This window comes from Gymnoscopelus braueri (assembly GCF_963280865.1).
Source record: "Gymnoscopelus braueri genome assembly, chromosome: 15".
Classification (NCBI taxonomy): domain Eukaryota; kingdom Metazoa; phylum Chordata; class Actinopteri; order Myctophiformes; family Myctophidae; genus Gymnoscopelus; species Gymnoscopelus braueri.
In genome coordinates this window covers 51,578,601-51,588,600 of record NC_137620.1, presented here as the reverse complement: position 1 = coordinate 51,588,600, position 10,000 = coordinate 51,578,601, and positions in this window count along the sequence as shown.

The following is a 10,000-nucleotide window of genomic DNA, read 5'->3' as shown; positions in this document are numbered from 1 at the left end:
TTCATTTTACGCTCTTAAAGATCTTATAAGGGTCCATTTGGTTACCAACTCCATCATTTATCTGGGGACCACCTGGAACCCCCTCAGGGACCACAAGTGGTCCCTGGACCACTGGTTGAGAACCACTGAGCTATGGGAATCAAGTTATTTATATTCATACAGGTCTATCTATGTCATCACGCAGCATGTTTTCGTTCACATGATGTATTTAAGATTGGACTTTTGATATAAAAATACAAAAATATATATTTTTTGGTCATCTACTGTTGGGTATGTCCATATTAAGACCTCAGATATGCTCTAAAGTGTGAGAAACTTATTTTTCATTGCACTACGTCTTAAATATGTAAATGTCTTCCAGGCTCAAATATTTGGTGACCAGACCAACATCTGTCCCACCATCGCTGAAGTAAAAGGTATTTTCACCTACAGTGATGTCTATACATTGCACAATTAATCTCCTGGTGTACATGTTGGCTTACTGATTTTGTGCCCTTTCCAGAGCAGCCAAAGGTAATCTTATCTACACTAGTGTCTACACATTGAACCTTAGAGTCCATATTCTGGGGTGAACATTTAGCAAAAATGGCCAATTATACTAGCTCACAGCACGTCAGCTTTCAAAGTAGATCTGCAATTTTTGGCAAAAAGATTTAATGTAGAGGGACGTATAATAGCAGAGGCTCTACTACAGACTAAAGCAGGGGTTCTCAAACCTTTTTTATAGCGCAACCCCATATTATGAGGGTTTTTCTTTTTGGACGAGGGAAGTTTAACTGTCAATGTTTTATATGGTTGACTTAACTTAACTGTCTCTCCTTAGATTTTCCTGCATTCCAGCTTGGCTCTCGGCTGACCATCTCCCTGAGCAGTAAAAGGTTTCCTCACGTACACTAATGTTTACACTACACGTATAACATTAACCACTTGAACCCCTGAGTCATATTCTGGGGGATACATTTGGCCGAGATGCAAGCTTGCAACAAGTCGTGATGTGTTGTGAGCTTGTAGACTGGTTATTTGGTGTAGATCACAAAAGATCAGTGTTTGCTTAACTTCTCTCTCTTCGTTAAAATGTGTGCAAATCTCTGAATATATATACATATACATAATCCAACACTGATCTTTTGTTGATCTTTTGTTCGTTATCCATGTCCATACACAGATTGTCCAGGTACATATAGTACATGGAAACAGCTACTAAATCATACATACAAAAGTCATCCTAAACAGCAAACCCCAAAGCCAGTAGAAGTAACTACATTTCAGTGTCCTGTGTGCCCATGCAGAGAACTAGGAACAGAAAGAGCTTTTTTTCAACATATAAATGTACATCTCAGGCGTGATGAGACAGTTCCATGTGTCTTTAAAGGTTGCACAAAAGAAACAAATGTATACAGTACATTCTACACACATAGAAACAGGAAACACAACGATTATTCAATAAAAGACTTCAAAGCCAATGTTGTCAGTACAAGCTGTCAGTTGAATCAGTCTGACAGTACTGCTGATGGTTTATCAGAGTCTGTGGATATAGACGATGAACATGAGAGTAGTGATGTTGCAGAATTAGAACTGTCAAATTCTATTGAGGAGAAAATTGCTTGCATTTTATTGAAGTTGGAAAATATTGTTCATATTCCAAAGTCAGTTGTTGATGAGGTTCTCTCTGAGATTCACTACATAGTAAGTACTGCATCATTGCCTGTCACAAGAGCTATTGTTTCTGATGTGTTCCAAAGCCATGAATTAAATCAAAAGGATGGCCCTCTTGCTACTTCATATAAACGTGAACAGTATATACCTACCGGTATATATATAACCGGTATATACCTCTCATTTTGGTGTTGTTAAGCCGGTTGAGTACATTTTAGATGCCAGGAAGAATAAGACTTTTCAGTACATCCCTATATTGCAGTCTTTGCAACAGTTGCTCTCTCATGAAGGTGTCCTTGAACATCTTGAAACTCAGTCATTTGCTTGTGATAAAGTGTACAGAACCGTAAGAGATGGTGAGTACTATAAACAAAATAAATTTCTCTCTGAAGGTTTGAAAATAGCAATTCATCTTTATGTTGATGATTTTGAGATCTGTAACCCTCTTGGGACATCTCGCAAGAAGCACAAACTCTGTGGCGTGTACTGGGTTTTGGGTAACTTGCCACCAGGTTCCCATTCAGCTTTAACCTCCATCTATTTAGCTGCCCTATGCAAATCAGATGATGTCAAGGACTACAAATATGAGAAGGTGTTGGAGCCACTCTTGCAAGACTTGAGCATATTGGAAGAGCACGGTGTCTTTATTTCTCAGCTTGGTCAGTTTGTTAAAGGTTCTGTCCAGTATGTAATAGCTGACAATCTTGGAGCCCATGGGATAGCTGGGTTTGTTGAGAGCTTTTCTGGTGGGCCAATATGCCGGTTTTGTACAGGACTTAAATCTGAATTTCAGAAAAAGGATGTCAAATCAGGTGGTTTCCAACTTAGAACCAGAGAGCTCCATGAGCTCCATGTCAGGTCTGCTCTGGAAAATGCAACGAATGCAACAAATGAAACAAATGCAACAAATGCAAAGAAATCAAAAAAAGCAAAAAAAACAACCAAAACATTGCTGTGGTGTCAAAAAACAGTGTGTCTTAACAGAGCACCTGTCACATTTTCATGTCAGCACTGGTTATCCTCCTGATATTGTGCATGATCTGTTTGAGGGTGTTGTCCCAGTCGAACTTGCACGCTGTATTGGTTCACTGATCTCAAAAAAATATTTCACTCTTGCTGGCCTTAACACATTGATCCAGACATTTCCATACAGATGGGGGGACAAAACCAATCGGTCTCATGCCATACCAAAAACATTTTCATCTCGCAACACTATAGGTGGCAATGCGCATGAAAATTGGAACTTGATAAGATTGCTTCCCTTTGTGATTGGACATATTTTGCCAGAAGATGAGCCTGCATTGGCTGGTGATTCTAGATCTTAAAGACATAGTGGAGTTGGTTGTAGCCCCTGTTCACACAGAGGAAACTATTGTGTATCTTGAGTCTTTGATCTATGATCACAGACAGCGGTATCTTGAACTCTTTCCACAAGTCAAGCTAATACCAAAACATCACTTCTTGGAGCACTATCCACAAATGATCCGTTGCTTCGGACCTCTAATTTTACTGTGGACCATGAGATTTGAGGCTAAACATAGCTTTTTCAAGCAGGTTGCTCGTCATACAAATTGCTTCAAGAATATACCTCTTTCACTTGCTACCAAACACCAGTTCATGCTTGCCCATCACACACACACTAGTTTAAAAAAGTCATCCTTGGAGGTCACAAATGTCTCAATCATGCCTGTTAATGTTCTTAATGAGGGAGTAGTGTCTGCACTGAAGCAGAGATACCCAGATGTGACTGCGGTTCATATGGCAAAAAAATTGTATGGATCTGAAGATGGCCTGCCTAAATTTCATGAGATCATTCAACTGTGTTGTCTTAAGGAAAAGTTGTGTTTCCTACTGAAAGGTGTATGTGCCTGGTATAGAGAGCATTATCGTGCATTTGAGCTGTCTGCCTCACCCACTACAGAGGTTGCCCTTATTGAGCTTCGTGAATTGGAGGACCCCTATCCCCTTGTGGAGTACAGAGTTGGAGGTCTGCGCATGGTAACGTTGAAAAGATACATCATTGTTGAAGGTTAGTGTCACTGTTAAACACATATAGCTCTGGACGTCGAGCCCTAAATCTTAATACTTTCTTATTCTGAAAATAGATCATTAATAGATTATTTATTCAACTAAATTGATTTACCATTTAAGCCCTATATTATACCTCATTGTGTAAAACAGCCTATCTACTGTACATGCTTACAACACCTTGACGTGTTGTGAGCTTGTAGATGTGCTATTTTCAGTTTCTATCACTCATTAATGATGATTTTTAGGGGATTTGAGTAATGAAAAGCTTGAATGTCTCTCTTGTCCTTTCTTGTTTCTCCTCTAGACTAAAATAGTTCCATAATGGCTGTGCTGCGGGTCATATTTGATGAGTCTGACTCTAGGAAGTTGCCCTTGGAGTCTGGGATACCATCAACAGTGGAAGAACTTTACAACATTATCAAGACATTCTTTCAATTGCCAGATGACTTCCGGTTGCAATACATGGATCCTAAGTTCATGGAGTACATGAACTTGGATTCAGTGTCTGAAATTGAAGATATGGGCACATTGAAAGTAATATACACTCCTGTCTTTGATCCCAGCTACATCACACTGTACCCAGTAGACCCATCTGCTGCTACCTCAACTGCCACGGACCTGCCTCCTGCTGGGACCTCGCCTGCCACCTGCCTTCCACCGTCTGGGACCTCGCCTGCCACCTACCTCTCACCTGCTGGGACCTCGCGTGCCACCTACCTTCCACCGTCTGCCCCCTCGCCTGCCAGCTACCTGCCACCTGCTAGGACCTCAACTTCCACCTGCCCAGAGTCTAAAACCCCTCCTTCATCTGTAGCCTCATCCTGCAGTGATGACACATTGTACACGTCCACCCCGCATTCATCCCCTGAAGTTACGTTCTCAGGTTTATCCACTTGGCCGATTGTATTTGTGATCCCTAAATTCACGTACGATGCTGATTATGAGCTAGAACAGAAGAATGCAGAGTTTGAGACAAATGGAACACACTTCAACCCTGGCCCAAAGCTGAAAACGGCCATCCTGGAAGGTCTAGCCCAGGAAATTATGAAATACACAAAATACCCTAAAAACTATCAGTGTGATGAAGTAGCAGGGGCTCTGATCAAGGCCCATCCCTGTTTGACGCAGCTGGGAGCCTCAGATGGATTTGGGGGATGGAGACGATCACTGAGGAATAAAATGCAAAGCTATCGAACGAAGCTTGGGCGACTCGGGCATCCTGAAATCTGTGTGAACTCATTGAAGCACAAACGTGAAGGCAAAGGCAAATCTGCAGCAAATATCAAGAAACCAAGAAAGGCTGAAGTGAACTACATTCCTCTTCACCCAAAAGGCCAAAGTGGTGATAAGGGCAAAAATGGAAAAAACCTTCTCCCACAGGCGCCTTGAGATAGTGGACCAGAGGCCCCTTGTAGGAGAGTTCAAGGACAGATGGCCTGCCCTGTTCCAGCAGTGTGAAGTAAGTCAGTGGCGCTCTAGACCCATTGTTGACCTGTCTGTCCAGTATAAAATGCTGGATGAATGAGAACTTTCTTAAGCTAAATGAGGATAAAACAGAAGTTCTCATAATTGGCTCCAGTGAGCAGAGAGAATCAATAATAAGTAGACTTGGTAACCTGGCTGTAGAAAGTAACACCACAGTAAAGAACCTGGGGGTTATTATCGATTCTGAATTGAATTTTAATACACACATTCATCATGTCACCAAGATTGCTTTCTTTCATCTTAGAAATATTGCGCGAATTAGAGACTATCTGTCGTTAGACGATGCAAAAACGTTGATCCACGCTTTTGTTTTCTCTCGGCTTGATTACTGCAACGCACTCTACTCTGCCAAAGAAAACAACTGACAGATTACAACTTGTTCAAAATGCGGCAGCCAGAATTTTAACTAAAACTAGGATGAGAGAACATATCACTCCAGTTCTAGCTTCACTACACTGGCTCCCAGTTGTTTTTAGGATTGATTTTAAAATTATTTTAATAGTTTATAAAGCTCTAAATGGTCTGGCACCTTCCTACCTCTCCGACTGCCTAGAGAGATATGTTCCAAACCGGGCCCTCAGGTCTTCAAGTGCTGACCTGCTCGAGGTGCCTACAATGACATAAAAAATACGGTGAAGCAGCATTCTGCTTTTACGGACCGACAGTGTGGAATAAACTCCCATTACACCTAAGACAGGCAGCCTCTGTCGATAGCTTTAAAGCACAGCTCAAGACCTATTACTTCACTCTTGCTTTTAGCTGATGTCACAGCTTGGCTCTAGGCCGTGACAAACATTGGGACGGAGACCAGGATGGAGTTATAAATCAAGTACATATTTATTAAACAAAACCTAATAACAAAGAACTAAGGAAGTATGAACAGAACATAAGGATCCTATGGGGTGTGAAGTCAGTAATCAGTAGTGTAGATGTGGATGTGTGGAACATGGTGTGGTGCGAGGTGTGTGGATGGAAAGGAAGAACATAATCATAATAATAAGGGCATGGAGAATAGGGGTTGGAGCTGGTGGAGATAGGTCTGCTTCTCTCAGGCTTCTCCTAGAGACTAGCCAGGGCGGGGCTTTTATAGCCTCCTGGAGGCACCGGGCCCAGGTGCTTTCCAATGAGCAATCAGCCCCACCCTGCTCCCCTATAGGGCAAGAGTTAATGCAAGCATCACCCCCACAACCACCCAGACTATAATATGGGGCATCACACTGATTCTTTGGTTGATTTTTAATTCCTCACTGTATTGCCTATTTTAATGTTGTTTTATGCTTTTGCTTTTATTTTATTTGTTTGCTTTATTGTTAAATTGGTTGTAACTGTAATTGTATTCTTGCTCTGTAAAGCACTTTGAGCTGCATTTCATGTCATGAAAGGTGCTATACAAATAAAGTTTATTATTATTATTGTTATTATTATTACATACTTAAATATCCATCAATACTGACACATTAAGTATACTTACATACTTAAATAGCCATCAATATAACATATTAAGTATACTTACATACTTAAATATCCATCAATACTTACACATTAAGTGTACTTACATAATCACGTGTTAGAATGTAGAATGTAGTTACAAAGACTGTCCAGCAGGTGTCACCAGTGTTCTACATACTGAAGACTGAATACAACTTGAACACTGATCATCTCTGTCAGCTAATAGTATATCATATAGAATAGTTATAATATAATGTAATGATAATAATAATAATAATAATAATAATAATAATAATAATAATAATAATACATGACGTCATCTCTGTCAGCTAATAGTATATCATATAGAATAGTTATAATATAATGTAATGATAATAATAATAATAATAATAATACATGACGTCATCTCTGTCAGCTAATAGTATATCATATATAATAAATAAATATTATATAATATAAGGGTCATTGGCCTCAACAACCTTGAAGACCAAATTATTTATATTGTTTATATTTTGTAAAAACATATCCAGTGTAAAAGTAGAGTATTAAATTAATGCAAATTAAACAAAACAATAATAATACTTCATAATTATTCAGATAACAGTGCCATGATAGCAACAATATACTCATCCATCTTCACTGCACATCTATCTTAAACATAAAAACCCAATGGGAAACCCATCTGGATCACAGCTTTTCTGAGGTTGAGTGGAAATCCTAGAAAGCTCCTGTAAAACAATAACAATACTTTAAGTAACTTCATAATATCAAAGTAACATTTAGCTTGTTTTCACCGTGTTGTCAAATTAAATTAAATCAAATCAAGGATCTTACCTTCTATCGAAATGTAAAAAAAGTTTAAACTTATTCCCCATAAAACTAAACTTATTGATCACATATTGTAAACTTATTCCCCATAAAACTAAACTTATTGATCACATATTGTAAACTTATTCACCATAAAACTAAACTTATTGATCACATATTGTAAACTTATTCACCATAAAACTAAACTTATTGATCACATATTGAAGGTTATTGGTGGTAAATTATGGATTCTATTTTTATGTTGAAATGTCAAACGGTCCGATGACGTCATCCACATGCGACCACGATGACATCATCATCCACATGATGAAATCATCCAAATGATGACGTCATCCACATGCGACCACGATGACATCATCATCCACATGATGAAATCATCCACATGATGACGTCATCCACATGCGACCACAAGCTATTTGAGTGCAAGGGAGTTGGGAAAGTCCTGGAAAAGACGCACTGTGATTGGCCAGTAGTCACTTTGAGTGGCAGTTGAGGCAAAGACTCACTCCAAAACATGATTTACGATTCTGTGCCTATCGTACATAACTCTATCGTACATAACTCTATCGTACATAACTCTATCTGTACATAACTCTATCGTACATAACTCTATCGTACATAACTCTATCGTACATAACTATCTGTACATAACTCTATCGTACATAACTCTATCTGTACATAACTCTATCGTACATAACTCTATCGTACATAACTGTACATAACTCTATCGTACATAACTCTATCGTACATAACTCTATCTGTACATAACTCTATCGTACATAACTGTACATAACTCTATCTGTACATAACTCTATCGTACATAACTCTATCTGTACATAACTCTATCTGTACATAACTCTATCGTACATAACTCTATCGTACATAACTCTATCTGTACATAACTCTATCGTACATAACTGTACATAACTCTATCTGTACATAACTCTATCGTACATAACTCTATCTGTACATAACTCTATCGTACATAACTCTATCGTACATAACTCTATCTGTACATAACTCTATCGTACATAACTCTATCGTACATAACTGTACATAACTCTATCGTACATAACTCTATCTGTACATAACTCTATCGTACATAACTCTATCGTACATAACTGTACATAACTCTATCGTACATAACTGTACATAACTCTATCGTACATAACTCTATCTGTACATAACTCTATCTGTACATAACTCTATCGTACATAACTCTATCTGTACATAACTCTATCTGTACATAACTCTATCGTACATAACTCTATCTGTACATAACTCTATCTGTACATAACTCTATCGTACATAACTCTATCGTACATAACTCTATCTGTACATAACTCTATCTGTACATAACTCTATCGTACATAACTCTATCGTACATAACTCTATCTGTACATAACTCTATCTGTACATAACTCTATTGAAATAACTCTATCGTACATAACTCTATCGTACATAACTCGAACGGCGCTGAGTTGGCTCAAGCGAACTTCGATTGGTGTGCTGCTGTGTTTAGAAAAAACAACTTGAACGGCGTGACGCCGCCGCCTAGTGGCCTGGAGGTAACATTACAGCACTACAAACTGATTATTTTATCACTCTAACCAGTGGTCGAAGAAGTAATACAGATGTTTTACTTAAGTAAAAGTATCAATCGCACAATGTACAAATACTCAGTTACAAGTAGCCTACAAGTCCGGTAATCAAAATTTACCTGAGTAAAAGAGTAAAGTATTGGCATCAAAATATACTTAAAATACCAAAAGTAAAAGTACTCATTATGCAGAAAATCGGATTTCACAAGTTTTCACAAAACAAGACAATCCTCAAAGCTTCAGTTTAAACAATTTATTGAAATCTAGAAAATTCTAATCTAAAAAATTCAACATTATTCACTATGTTATTTATTTAATCATCATCATCATCATCATCATCATCTCTGAATCACTTCGCGATCAGGGCACACCTCAGGGCTCAACTCTCGGCGGTGTTTTTATTTCCATGTTTTATTTTTTTAAAGATCAAATCAATCGCTTGGGTTCTGGCTTGGATAATTTTTTTTATGGAATATCTTTGATTTATTTGATTTATTCAAGAATTTCTTTGGAAAACTGTTTAGATTTTTTATATATGAAAAGAATGTCCTTTTTTAAATAATATCATATTTTTTAAATGTAGAAAACAAATAAAACAAACAAACAGAAACAATAAAAGGATATTTAATAGAAATGGCTCCTGATCCACAAATGGGTCCGAAATGGGGTTTCCGTTTCACAGCTTTGTTTCTCTATGTGTATATGTGTGAGAGACACTCTATGTGTGTGTGTGTGTGTGTGTGTGTGTGTGTGTGTGTGTGTGTGTGTGTGTGTGTGTGTGTGTGTGTGTGTGTGTGTGTGTGTGTGTGTGTGTGTGTGTGTGTGTGTGTGTGTGTGTGTGTGTGTGAGAGCCACAGAAATGGGGTTTCCGTTTCACAGCTGTGTTTCTCTAATAATAATAATACATTTATCCTTTGGCCGTAAAAATATGACCCTGTTCATCACTGTGT